This window comes from Panthera onca, chromosome E2 (assembly GCF_046562875.1).
Source record: "Panthera onca isolate mPanOnc1 chromosome E2, mPanOnc1 haplotype 2, whole genome shotgun sequence".
In the NCBI taxonomy this organism is placed as follows: domain Eukaryota; kingdom Metazoa; phylum Chordata; class Mammalia; order Carnivora; family Felidae; genus Panthera; species Panthera onca.
In genome coordinates, this window is record NC_138353.1 from 12071196 (window position 1) to 12084412 (window position 13217).

Sequence of the window (13217 nt, forward strand, 5' to 3'; positions counted from 1 at the left end):
CTTCCAATGATAAAAACTCAGTAAGCTAGGAATAGTGGGGGAACTTCCTGAACTTGATAAAGAACATCTACAAGAAAACCTAGCACAACATAATAAATTAATGGTGGTAAGCTAGAAGTTTTCCTCTGAAGATCAGAGATCAGGCAAACATGTTCACTTCACCATTCCCATTGAATACTGTACTGGAAGTCCTAGCTAACAAATAAGAAACGGAAATAAGAGGTATGCAGCTTGAAGAGGGAGAAATTAAACAGCCTTTGTTCACAAAGACTACGTAGAAAATCCCAAAGAACTGAAAAAAACAAAAACAAAAAACAAACACCTCCTTCTGGTTAGAGCAAGGTACAGGATACAATATACAAAAGTCAATTTCTTCCCTGTGTAACAGCATGGAAAGTTGTAGTTTGAATTAAAAACAAAATAGCATTTATGTTAGCTCTAAAAATGGGAAATACTTATATACAAATCTAACAAAATACGTATAAGAACCACATGAGGAAAATTATAAAGCTCTGGTAAAAAAAATTAATGTCTGGGGCGCCTGGGTGGCTCAGTCGGTTGAGCGTCCGACTTCGGCTCAGGTCATGATCTTGCAGTTCGTGAGTTCGAGCCCCGCGTCAGGCTCTGTGCCAAGAGCTCAGGGCCTGGAGCCTGCTTCGGATTCTGCGTCTCCCTCGCTCTCTGCCCCGCCCCTGCTCATGCTCTGTCTCTGTCTTTCAAAATTAATAAACATTTAAAAAAAATTAATGTCTAGATAAATGGAGAGATATTCCATGTTCTTGGACAGGAGGACTTAATACTGTTGAGATGTCCGTTCTCCTGATTAGATCTACAGACTCAAGATGATGCCAACAAAATTCCAGAATGTTATATTATAAATATGGACAAATGGATTCTAAAGTTTGTGTAAGAGGCAAGAGACTGAGAACAGCCAACAAAGGAAGAAGAATAAAGCCACAGGACAGGACTGACATTACCTGAATACAAGACTTACTACAAAGGCACGGTACTCAAAATGGTATGGTACTGAAAAAAGAATAGACTAACAGGTTAATGGAATAGAGCCCAGAAACAAGCCTACACAAATATAGTCAAGTGATCTTTGAGAAAAAGAGCAAAGGCAATAATACAGAGCCAAGAAAGTCTTTTCAACAAACAGTTGGGGAAGAACTGGACACCCACATGCAAAAGAAAAAAAAGAAATAGACACAAACCTTACATCCTTCACGAAATCTTACTCAAAACGGATTGCAAACCTAAATGTAGAAATGTAAAACTGTCAGACTCCCAGAAGATAAGAGAAAATCTAGATGACCTTGGGTTTGGCAATGAGTTTGTAGATAAAAAACCAAAACCACAATCCATGAAAGAAAAAAAAATGTTAGACTTCCTTAAAATTAAAAACTCTGTTCTGCAGAAGACACTGTTGACAGAATAAAAAGACAAGCCACAAAATCAGAGAAAATACCTGAAAAACTCTGATCTAATAAAGGCTGTGTATCCCAAATATACAAAGAAGTCTTAAAAGTCAACAACGAACCAACTTAAAAATAAGCACAAGATCTGAACAGACACCTCACTAAAGAAGATACAGATGGAAAAAAAAGCTTGTGAAAAGATGTCATGTCATTGGGAACTTGCAAATTAAAAAAATGAGATACCACTATACACCTATTAGAGTGGCTAAAACACCAAATACTGGCAATACCAAATGCTGTTAAGAATGTAGAGCGCAAAAATGATATTTCATTGCTCGTGGAAAAGCAAAGTGGTACAGACACTTTGAAAGACAGTGTTTGGCAGTTTCTTATATGAGGCTAAACCTAGTTTTGCCATATAATCTAGCAATTATGCTTCTAGGAACCTACTCACTGGGGTTGAAAACCTATCTGTATACCTCCAAATCTTCACACAAATGTTTATAGGAACTTTACCTATAATTGTCAAAAACTGGAAGGAACATGGTTGCCCTTTAATGGGTGAGTTGACATACAATCTATGGTATATTCTTACAATGGAGTGTTCCTCAATGATTAAAAACAAAGAAATGAGCTATCAAACCACCAAAAAGACACGAAGTGACTTTAAATGTATATTTCTAAGTAAAAGAAGCCAGTCTGAACAGGCTACATATTATAGCATTCCAGCTACATGACATTCTAGAAAAGGCAAAACTATAGAAACCATAAAATGATCAGGGGGTTGAAGAAAATAAGAGGGGAGGTTAACTAAGTGGGACACAGAGTAATTTTAGAGCCGTGAAACTATTATGTATGATACTGTAATGGGAGATACAGGATATTATGTGTTTGTCAAAACCCATAGACCTGTACAACAGAAAGAGTAAATACTCAGGTAAATATAGACTTTAGTTAATAGTATGGATCAAGATTGGTTCATCAGTAGTAACAAATATATCACGATAGCAAGATGGTAATGACGGGGGAAATGGGTTGGGGGAGGAGGAGGGAAAGAATGTATGGGAACTCCCTGGCTGCTTTATTTTTCTGTAAACAATAGAATTTCACTTAAAAAACAAATTAATTAGGGGCACCTGGCTGGCTCGTTTGGGCGCCCAACTTCGGCTCTGGTCATGATCTTGCGGTCTGTGAGTTCAAGTCCCACATCAAGCTCTGTGCTGACAGCTCAGAGCCTGGAGCCTGCTTCAGATTCTGGGTCTCCTCTCTCTGTCTCTGTCTCTGTCTCTGTCTCTCTCTCTGCCCCTCCCCTGCTCGCTCACACTCGCTCGCTCTCTCAAAAATAAATTTAAAAATATTTTTAAAAAAACAAATGAATTAATTAAAAAGACAATAACAAAAACAAGTTCACTAGATTCCTAAAATAGCAAAATGCTAACAACAGAGAAAAGTATCCATGGCCTTGAAGACAGATTAATGGAAATTATCAAATTTGGGGGCACATGGTTTGCTCAGTCAGTTGAGCATCCAACTCTTTCCCCCCCCCAACCCCACTGGGCTGTGAGTTTCTCAAATGCACAAGCCATTTATCTTTGATTTCTTTTTTTTTAATATATGAAATTTATTGTCAATTGGTTTCCATACAACACCCAGTGCTCATCCCAAAAGATGCCCTCCTCAATACCCATCACCCACCCTCCCCTCCCTCCCACCCCCCATCCACCTTCAGTTTGTTCTCAGTTTTTAAGAGTCTCTTATGCTTTGGCTTTCTCCCACTCTAACCTCTTTTTTTTTTTCCTTCCCCTCCCCCATGGGTTCCTGTTAAGTTTCTCAGGATCCACATAAGAGTGAAACCATATGGTATCTGTCTTTCTCTGTATGGCTTATTTCACTTAGCATCACACTCTCCAGTTCCATCCACGTTGCTACAAAGGGCCATATTTCGTTCTTTCTCATTGCCACGTAGTACTACATTGTGTATATAAACCACAATTTCTTTATCCATTCATCGGTTGATGGACATTTAGGCTCTTTCCATAATTTGGCTATTGTTGAGAGTGCGAGCATCCAACTCTTGATTTAGGCTCAGGTCATGATCTTGTGGTTCGTGGGATCAAACCCCGTGTCAGGCTCTGTGCTAGCAGTGTGGAGCCTGCTTGGGATTCTCTCTCACTCCCCCTCTCTCTGCCTCTTTCCTTGAACTCACTCACTCTCTCTCTCAAAATAAACAAACTTTAAAAAGAGAGAGAAATTATCAAATCTGAAGAACAGAGATAGCCCCAAATTTAAAAGAACCTCTGTGATCAGAAGGATTATCAAAAGGGATAACTTAGTGTATTTATAGTCCTAGGAGGAGGGGTAGGGGGAATAAGGCAGACAATAATTAAAAAAAAATAAAGATGAAAAATCCAAATTTGGTGCAAGATATAAATCTACAGATTTAAGAAGTGTACTTCAAACAGGAAAACCAGACCTATCTACACCGCAATCAAACTAATAAAAACCAAGGATATAAATCAAATCATGAGAGCAGCTAAAGACAAATGACATTACAGAGGGAAACAATGGTTCAAATGACTGTTGGCATTTGGGGAAAAGTCCAATCAGAAAACAACGTGGGGCCAAAAAAAATAGCAGCACTGTCTGTAAATTGCTGCGAGGAAACACACACACACACACACACACACACACACACACACACACACACACACACCAGTATTCAGAATAATGTCCTCTCAAAATAAAGATATTTTCAAATCACAGAGAACAGAGAATTCACTCCTAGCAGAACTGCACATCGAGAAATGTACATTTCCAAGCGGAAATGACACTAGAAACATGGACTTCCAGGAATCAAGGAAGAACGCCAAAACTGTAAATATGTGGATAATTATAAAATGCTATTTTTCTTAATTTATTTAATATACATGATTGATGATGCATAATAACATGTGGATGCGATACATGTAAAAAATATTTTTTACAGGAAATGACACAATATTAACTTTAAGACAACTGTGAAAAAGAACATAATCACTTAAGTAACTTAATGCAAATATGTACAGCCTGAATTAATAGTGAATGCTCAAAAATATTCAATTAGCTCAAAAGAAAGCAGGAAAGGAGAAACAAAGGGGACAAAAGAAGGGAGAGCAACTGGTAAAATGGAAGCCCTAAATGTAACCATGTAAATAATGGCATCAAATGTTAATTAACTCTACAAATGCAAAGATTGAATGGGTAAAAAATTCACTATATGTTGTCTTCAAGAAAGGCACCTCAAGCATAAAGACACAGACAGGTTGAAAAGTCCATATGAACAGTAAATGTGTGAAGACTGGCAGTTATGTTAGTATCAGATAAAGTAGATTTCCTCACAAAAACTCTCACAGAGACACAACAGGGAAATCTCACAACGATAAAAAGGTCAATACATTAGTGACACATACAATTATTAATTTTTTTTAATATTTTTTAACGTTTATTCATTTTTGAGAAACAGAATGCAAGCAGGGGAGAAACAGAGTGAGAGGGAGACACAGGATCCGAAGCAGGCTCCAGGCTCTGAGCTGTCTGCACAGAGCCCTACCCGGGGCTTGAACCCACAAACCCTGAGATCATGATTTGAGCCGAAGTCGGATGTTCAACCTACTGAGCCACCCAGGTGCCCCATAATTATTGTTTATGTGACAAGTCACAAGGTTTTAGAATACATGAAACAAAACTTACAAAATTAAAGGGGAATATAAGAAAACCTAAAATCAGAAGTAAAGATTTTTAACCTGTCTCAAAAAGTATTACAATTGGAGTTTTTTAAATTACATCTGAAGACAGATATGAACGATATCAACCACCTTGATCTAAGTGATATTTATAGAACATTATATGCAAGAACAGCAGAATACTGTTGATGGTACCTGGGAGTTTACAGAATAAATTTGGTAATGAAAGGAAACTGTATCAATCTGGGCATGTATTAACTTAGTCATTTTACATAAAAATACCCAAATTGTAATTTTTCTTCTTGGTACATTATTCATATAATAATTTGAACTTTAATAACTTCTATTTTAAACCATTTTGACAGTTTATCTCCTAGTGTGTGTGAATAACAACCAAATGATTTCTTTTTTATAATCTTAAATGTTTCACAAGAGAGAGAAAATAGGGGCACCTGAGTGGTTCAGTTGGTTAAGCGTACAACTCTTGATTTCAGGTCATAGTCTCATGGTCCTGAGATCGAGTACCGTGTTGGAATTCACACTGGGCATTGAGCCTGCTTAAGATTCTCTCTCTCCCTCTCTCTCTGCTCCAAGTCACACACGGGAGAAAATTTTAAAAAAGTGGAACAGGGGTGCCTGGGTGGCTCAGTCGATTAAGCGTCCGACTTCGGCTCAGGTCATGATCTCACAGTCCGTGAGTTCGAGCCCCACATTGGGTTCTGTGCTGACAGCTCAGAGCCTGGAGCCTGTTTCAGATTCTGTGTCTCCCTCTCTCTCTGCCCCTCCCCTGCTCATGTTCTGTCTCTCTCTGTCTCAAAAACAAATAAACATTAAAGAAAAAAAACAAGTGGAACAGAAAAAAAAAATGAGAGGGATCCAGCTTCAGACAATGATGCATTTATACCATGATGAGGCTAATATGTTCTCTTTGCAAGAAAAAGGAAGAAAGTTTAGATGCAGAAAAAGATCTGGAATAGACCCATTCAAGGACTGACATATAGCTGGTTTTGAGAAAATTTGGTGCCTGGTAATTTTTAAAAGTTAAATTTAAAAGATAATTTTTATTTTTTTAACTTTTTTTTTTGAAAGAGAGACAGAGCTTAGGCAGGGGAGGGGCAGAGAGAGAGAGAGAATCTGAGCTGTCAGCACAGAGCCCAGTGCAGGGCTTGAACTCATGAACCGTGGGATCATGACCCGAGCCAAAGTCGGACACTTAACCAACTGAGCCACCCAGGCACCCCTAAAAAATAATTTTTAAAGTTATCAATGGTCAACTCTTTAAATACAGAAACAAAGGATCAGGTATCTACCAAATTAAACAAAATGCTCTCACTTCTGGGCAAAAAAAAAATCTCCCAATGAATTTATCTTTCCTTCACTTTGTTCCAAGGTGCATCTCAAACAGTCTTGCTCACTTGTAAAAGTTCCCCAAGTGGCCAGTGCAATTCTAAATCGTCCCTCTAGAAATTGTGCCAGTTAGGCAACTGTACAAGTTAGCACTATGAGTGAGGAAATGATAGAGGCAGCAGGTGGTAAGCCTGGGATAAACATTGGGGTGCATGTGCCCCTTTAATGGATAAAGAAGAAGTGGTATATATCTACAATGGAATATTACTTGATGATCAAAAAGAACGAAATCTGGCCAGTGGCAACAACGTGGATGGAACTAGGTGGTATTATGCTAAGCGAAGTCAGAGAAAGACAAATGTCATATGTGGAATTTAAGAAACACAACAGACGAACATGGGGAATGGAAGAAAAAATAAGATAAAAACAGACAGAGAGGCAAACCATAAGAACCTCTTAAAGAGAACAAATTGATGGGGCGCCTGGGTGGCTCAGTCAGTTAAGTGACCCGCTTCAGCTCAGATCATGATCTCACGGTTCCTGGGTTCCTGAGTCTGAGCCCCGTGTTGGGCTCTGTGCTGGCAGCTCAGAGCCTGGAGCCTGTTTCGGATGCTGTGTCTCCCTCTCTCTCTGACCTTCCCCCGTTCATGCTCTGTCTCTGTCTCAAAAATAAATAAACATTTAAAAAAGAGAGAGAGAGAGAGAGAGAGAGAGAGAACAAATTGGGGAGTACTGGAGGGAGGTGGGGGAGGCAGGTGGGGAAGGGGGATGGGCATTAAGGAGGGCACTTGTTGGGCCGAACACTGGGTGATGAATCACTAAGTTCTACTCCTGAAACCAATACTAAACTGTATGTTAACTTGAATTTAAATACATTTAAAAACAAACAAAAAAGAGACCCCATGAGTATTGACCAGGCAGTAAGGATCGTGCTTGTATAACTTCATGTCTCTGGAGCTCAGCCAAAGCACAATAGCCACCAGTTAGGGCAGACAAAACAAAACAAAGAAGTTCTCAGCGACGCAAACACTAGGGAAGAAGTTGTTATACCATTTTGATAGCGACCTGAAGCAAAGTTTGTGTCCAAAAGGCTATGGTCTGAGGAGACCCTCTGACTTTCCCAATCCCTACAGCAGCTTGACCAGAGTCATGGAACCTGTGCTCATTCTATCAACGAGCAGACAGACCACAGGAGCAGGTGTTAAAAGCCTGGAAAACAATTTCACCAAGGAGCAGTTCAAATTTCATCAGATAACTACAGCAAAATATCCCGGGGGACTTCAATCCTAGAAAAACAAACCCAATGCCAAATTGCTTCATTGAAACCTCAGAGGTAAGTTCTGCATGAACTTGCCTTCTGGGCAGCACCTTGAATACTCAGCTGGGGGTGGAAATGGTTCATACATACACACTGTTATTGAGCAGGAAGTCCCCATCCAAGGCAGCGAGGGCTTCAATGGGATTATAGTGAAGCTCCATTCTGTCAATGCCCCCTAGTCATTATCTTCGCTAAACCTTCAGATCGCTATCCAAACCGTAGAAGAACTTCATTATTTGTTTGTGTCCCTGAGAACTGCTGTGTTTAATCTGCCCTACTTGGTGATAACTGGACTTTGGCTCAACTCCAGAGGCACAGAGTTCCACCAGAAACACTCCTGCTATGTAGCCGAACAAGTTAGGCTGATTACTCATTGCAGCGAGGGACAGCAAAGACCGCAACCAAGGGATTTTCAGTGAGTTGTGTGAGGTGATATCGCGGAGGCTTCAAAAAAGTGGGGCTTTGCTCTGGGTTGGGTGTTGTCAGGGGGTAATTCTGTGATTGGGTATATTCATAAATGTTATGTAGGAGGGAAGGTTGGACCAAGGCTAAGGGTAGAATTGGTGAAGAAACGGCAGTCACTCAAAGCAGCTGGGAGAGGGTGCTAGTTAGCCATTTCTGTCATTTGGGTAATACTATTTTGTCCCTGCTGAAACAGGATTGCAGAGTGGTCTTGTTTTTGCCTTGATGCATCATGGCAAAAAAGCAGCCTTGTTCAAAGCTGAATTTCTGTGAAATCATTTCTTTTCTTTTTTTTTTTTTTTTTTTTGAGAGAGAGCGAGTACAAGAGGAGCAGGGGAGGAGCATAGAGAGAGGGAGAGAGAGAATCTTAAGCAGGCCCAGCACAAAGCCCAACGCAGGGCTTGATCTCACAACCACGAGATCATGACCTGAGCCAAAATCAAGAGTCGACTCTCAACTGATTGCCCTGAAAACTGTTTATTTTTCAAAAGAAGGCAGGAAAAGGCGAGCAGTGGGAACAAACAGAAATCAAATGGCAGACCAAATTACAAACGTGAAGGGAATTCCAAACATTTCAGTAAATACGTCTAAAAATACAACAATGAGAAGACAGATTGTCAGAATAAAATTTTTTTTCATGACACAACTATACGTTGTTTACAAGAGAGGAGCTTCAGTTACAATGATATAGGCAGGTTAAGAGTAAAATGATGGGGTAAAATTTTACCGTGTAACAATCACAAGAAAGCTGTGGCTGTTTGGGAAATGCAAATTAAAGCCATGCCAAGATACCACCACATACTCGGAAGAGTGGATTAAAAAAAAAACCTGACAATCTGAAGGGCTAGTGAGGTTGGAGAGCAAATGGATCTGTTACAGGTCGCTAGTGAGAATATAAAATGGTACAGTCACTCTAGAAAAGTTTGCAGCTTCTTTAAAAACTAAACATGCCATATGACCATATGACCAAAGCATATCGGCAAATGTTCACAGCAGCTGCAGTTATAATATCCAAGTGGACCCTGGCTAGCTCAGTCTATAGAGCATGTGACTCTTGATCTCAGGGTCATGAATTTGAACCCCACTTTGGGGGTGGAGCCTATTTAAAAAAATAAAGTATAATACCCCAAATTATAATAATAGAAGACAGATCAGTGGTTTCCAGGAGTTGGGGTTGGATAGAGGGTCTATTTATAAAGGAATAATACCAGGTGGGCCAGTTCTATATCCTGAGTGTTGTGGTGGTTACCAAAACCTGTATGTGGAATAAATTTTCACACACACACACACACACACACACACACACACACACACACACTTTCTGCATGCAAACACTGATTAAAATATGCAGCTCTCTGCCAAGCCAGCAATTTTGCTCCTAGGCATTTATCCTGGAGAAAAGGAAACATGTTCACACAAAAATCTGTGCACAAATGCTCATGGCAGCTTTATTTGTAACAGCCGAAAAAATGTAATCAGTGCCCATGTCCTCCAACTGGTGAAAGGTTAATCAAACTGTGGCATATTGCATGGGATACTACGTTATCCTAAAATGTACTGAACTACTGATACCCACAATTGGATGGATCTCCAGGGAATTTTGATGAGTGTAAAAAAGTTAATTTCCAAAGGTTACCTGCTCTAAGATTCCTTTTATATAACATTCCTGAAATGACAAAATTACAGAGATGGACACAGATAGTGATTGCCAGAGGTTAGGGATGGGGTGAAGAAGTTGGAGGTGGTAGGTAGGGTTATAAATAAGACAAGAAGTGTTCAATATTTTGACTATAGTTGTGGATACATGAATCTACATGGCACTTGACATACACATAATGTGTACCAATAAAACTGGAGAAATCTGATTTAGGTCAGTGCATTGTATGAGTGTCAATATCTTGGTTGCATTATTATATCATAGTTTTGCTAAATTTTTCTATGGAAGGAAACTGGGCAAAAGGCACAAGGGGTCTTTCTGTATTGTGTCTTATAACTGCATGGCAACCTAAATTACCTCATTAAAATTTTCAAGTAAAAAAAGGAAACCATCAAAACCCTAGAGGAGAAAGCAGGAAAAGACCTCTCTGACCTCAGCGGTAGCAATCTCTTACTCGACACATCCCCAAAGGCAAGGGAATTAAAAGCAAAAATGAATTACTGGGACCTTATGAAGATAAAAAAGCTTCTGCACAGCAAAGGAAACAACCAACAAAACTAAAAGGCAACCAACGGAATGGGAAAAGAGATTTTCAAATGACGTATCGGACAAAGGGCTAGTATCCAAAATCTATAAAGAGCTCACCAAACTCCACACCCGAAAAACAAATAACCCAGTGAAGAAATGGGCAGAAAACATGAATAGACACTTCTCTAAAGAAGACATCCGGATGGCCAACAGGCACATGAAAAGATGCTCAACGTCGCTCCTCATCAGGGAAATACAAATGAAAACCACACTCAGATATCACCTCACGCCAGTCAGAGTGGCCAAAATGAACAGATCAGAAGACTATAGATGCTGGAGAAGATGTGGAGAAACGGGAACCCTCTTGCACTGTTGGTAGGAATGCAAACTGGTGCAGCCGCTCTGGAAAACAGTGTGGAGGTTCCTCAAAAAATTAAAAATAGACCTACCCTATGACCCAGCGGTAGCACTGCTAGGAATTTACCCAAGGGGTACAGGAGTACTGATGCATAGGGGCACCTGTACCCCAATGTTTATAGCGGCACTCTCAACAATAGCCAAATTATGGAAAGAGCCTAAATGTCCATCAACTGATGAATGGATCAAGAAATTGTGGTTTATATACACAATGGAGTACTAGATGGCAATGAGAAAGAATGAAATATGGCCCTTTGTAGCAACGTGGATGGAACTGGAGAGTGTGATGCTAAGTGAAATAAGCCATACAGAGAAAGAGAGATACCATATGTTTTCACTCTTATGTGGATCCTGAGAAACTTAACAGGAACCCATGGGGGAGGGGAAGGAAAAAAAAAAGAGGTTAGAGTGGGAGAGAGCCAAAGCATAAGAGACTCTTAAAAACTGAGAACAAACTGAAGGTGGATGGGGGGTGGGAAGGAGGGGAGGGTGGGTGATGGGTATTGAGGAGGGCACCTTTTGGGATGAGCACTGGTGTTGTAGGGAAACCAATTTGACAATAAATTTCATATATTGAAAAAAAAGGATGAAAAAAAATAAAAATGTGTACAGTTAATAATATTGTATCAAGGGCAATTTCCTGGTTTTAAAACCAGGAGCGTACAATGGTTATGTGAGATTTTGTCATTGTGAAAAGTTGTGTGGCAATACTATCCTTCCCCCTTGCCCCTGTCAAGTTCTTAGGTCTTAAAGTATTTCAAAATAAAAAGTTTTAAAAAGAAAAAAAAAAGTCAAAATGGCCACATTAATATAAGACATACTAGTCTTATAACAACAAAACTTACCAAGGATAAAAAGAGATATTATTCAGGAACCTGGGTGGCTCAGTAGGTTAAGCATCCAACCCTTGATATTGGCTCAGGTCATGATCTTGGGGGTCATGAGATCAAGCCCCCTCATTGGTCTCCACACTGAGCATGGAGCCTGCTTGGCATTCTCTCTCTCTGTCTCTCTCTCTCTCTCTCTCTCTCTCTCTCTCTCTCTCTCCCTCCCTCCCCTACTCTCTCACTCTGCTTCTCCCCTGCTCACACTCCTCTCACAAAATAAATAAACATTAATTTTTTTTTTTTTATTTTTGAGAGAGAAAGAGAACGAGTGGGGGAGGAGCAGAGAGACAGGGAGACACAGAATCTGAAGCAGCCTCCAGGCTCTGGAGCCCTACCCAGGGGAACTCACCCACTGCCAGATCATGACCTTAGCCAAAGTGGGATGCTTAACTGACTGAGCCACCCAGGCGCCCCAATAAATAAACATTTTTCTAAAAAAAAGAGATATTATGTAATGATTAAAGGTCAATTCATTAAGTAAATGTAACAAGGATAAACTATAAAGCCACCTAACAGTGAAACTTGAAAATACTTAAATAGAAAGCTGAGGAGAGGAGTTAAGAGGGCAGAGGAGTGGGGAGACGGTAAGCTTGTCTCCTCCCTCAAACACAGCTAGATAGTCACCAGATCACTCTGAACACGCAAGAAGTCAGTCGGAGGTCTGAGAGAACAAAAACTGCAAGTAGAAAAGCTACCACCTTCTGGAAGGTAGGAGGTGTGGAGACATATAGCTATGAGTATGGCAGTGGGGAGGGAGCCTGTTTACAGAGCCTACTGCAGAGTGTTACAAGCAGGGGAGGGCAAAATCTGAACTTTTAGAAGTCTGCTACAGTGGGGGATGTGCCTTAAAGGCTTTGCTCAGGTGGCAAAGCAGGGTGGAATCCCAGGAGTGACAGCATGACCTGAGGATCCTTGGGTCGCAAAGACAGGTGGTGCCACCATGCTGCGCAGTTTTCAGGCATAGGAACGGGGACTGGGGCTGAGGGCAGAAAGCGGAGTTGCCGGCTTTCTGCTCTGTTTTGATATAAACCCTAAACTGCTACATGGTCATGTGACTGCTTTCCTTGCAAGGGCCAGCAAAAGTATAGTTAGACCTTCCCGCCTAGCAACAGAGCAGGTCTGTACTGTGGGAGTCCCTAAAATTTGGAGTTTTGAAAATGAATTGCACACCTGAGATTAAAAAAAAAGTTTGGATACAGGCAAGGTAAACACAGGGTTCTGATGGAAACCAGGGACACAAGAGGGGTGACTGACTGCTGTTCTGTGAGGGTTCCCTGAAGAGTGGGGGGACATGATCTTTCAGCTCCGGGACGAGAAAACAGGGCAATGCCATATTTATCCCCTCCCCCCAGTCAGAGCTGAAAGCCTTCAGGGAGCAAAACAGCGCCACCTAATGGAGGCCAGAGCCACTTACGCCAAGCCCTACCCCAATGCCCCCGGAAGCACAGTTCCACTGAAACA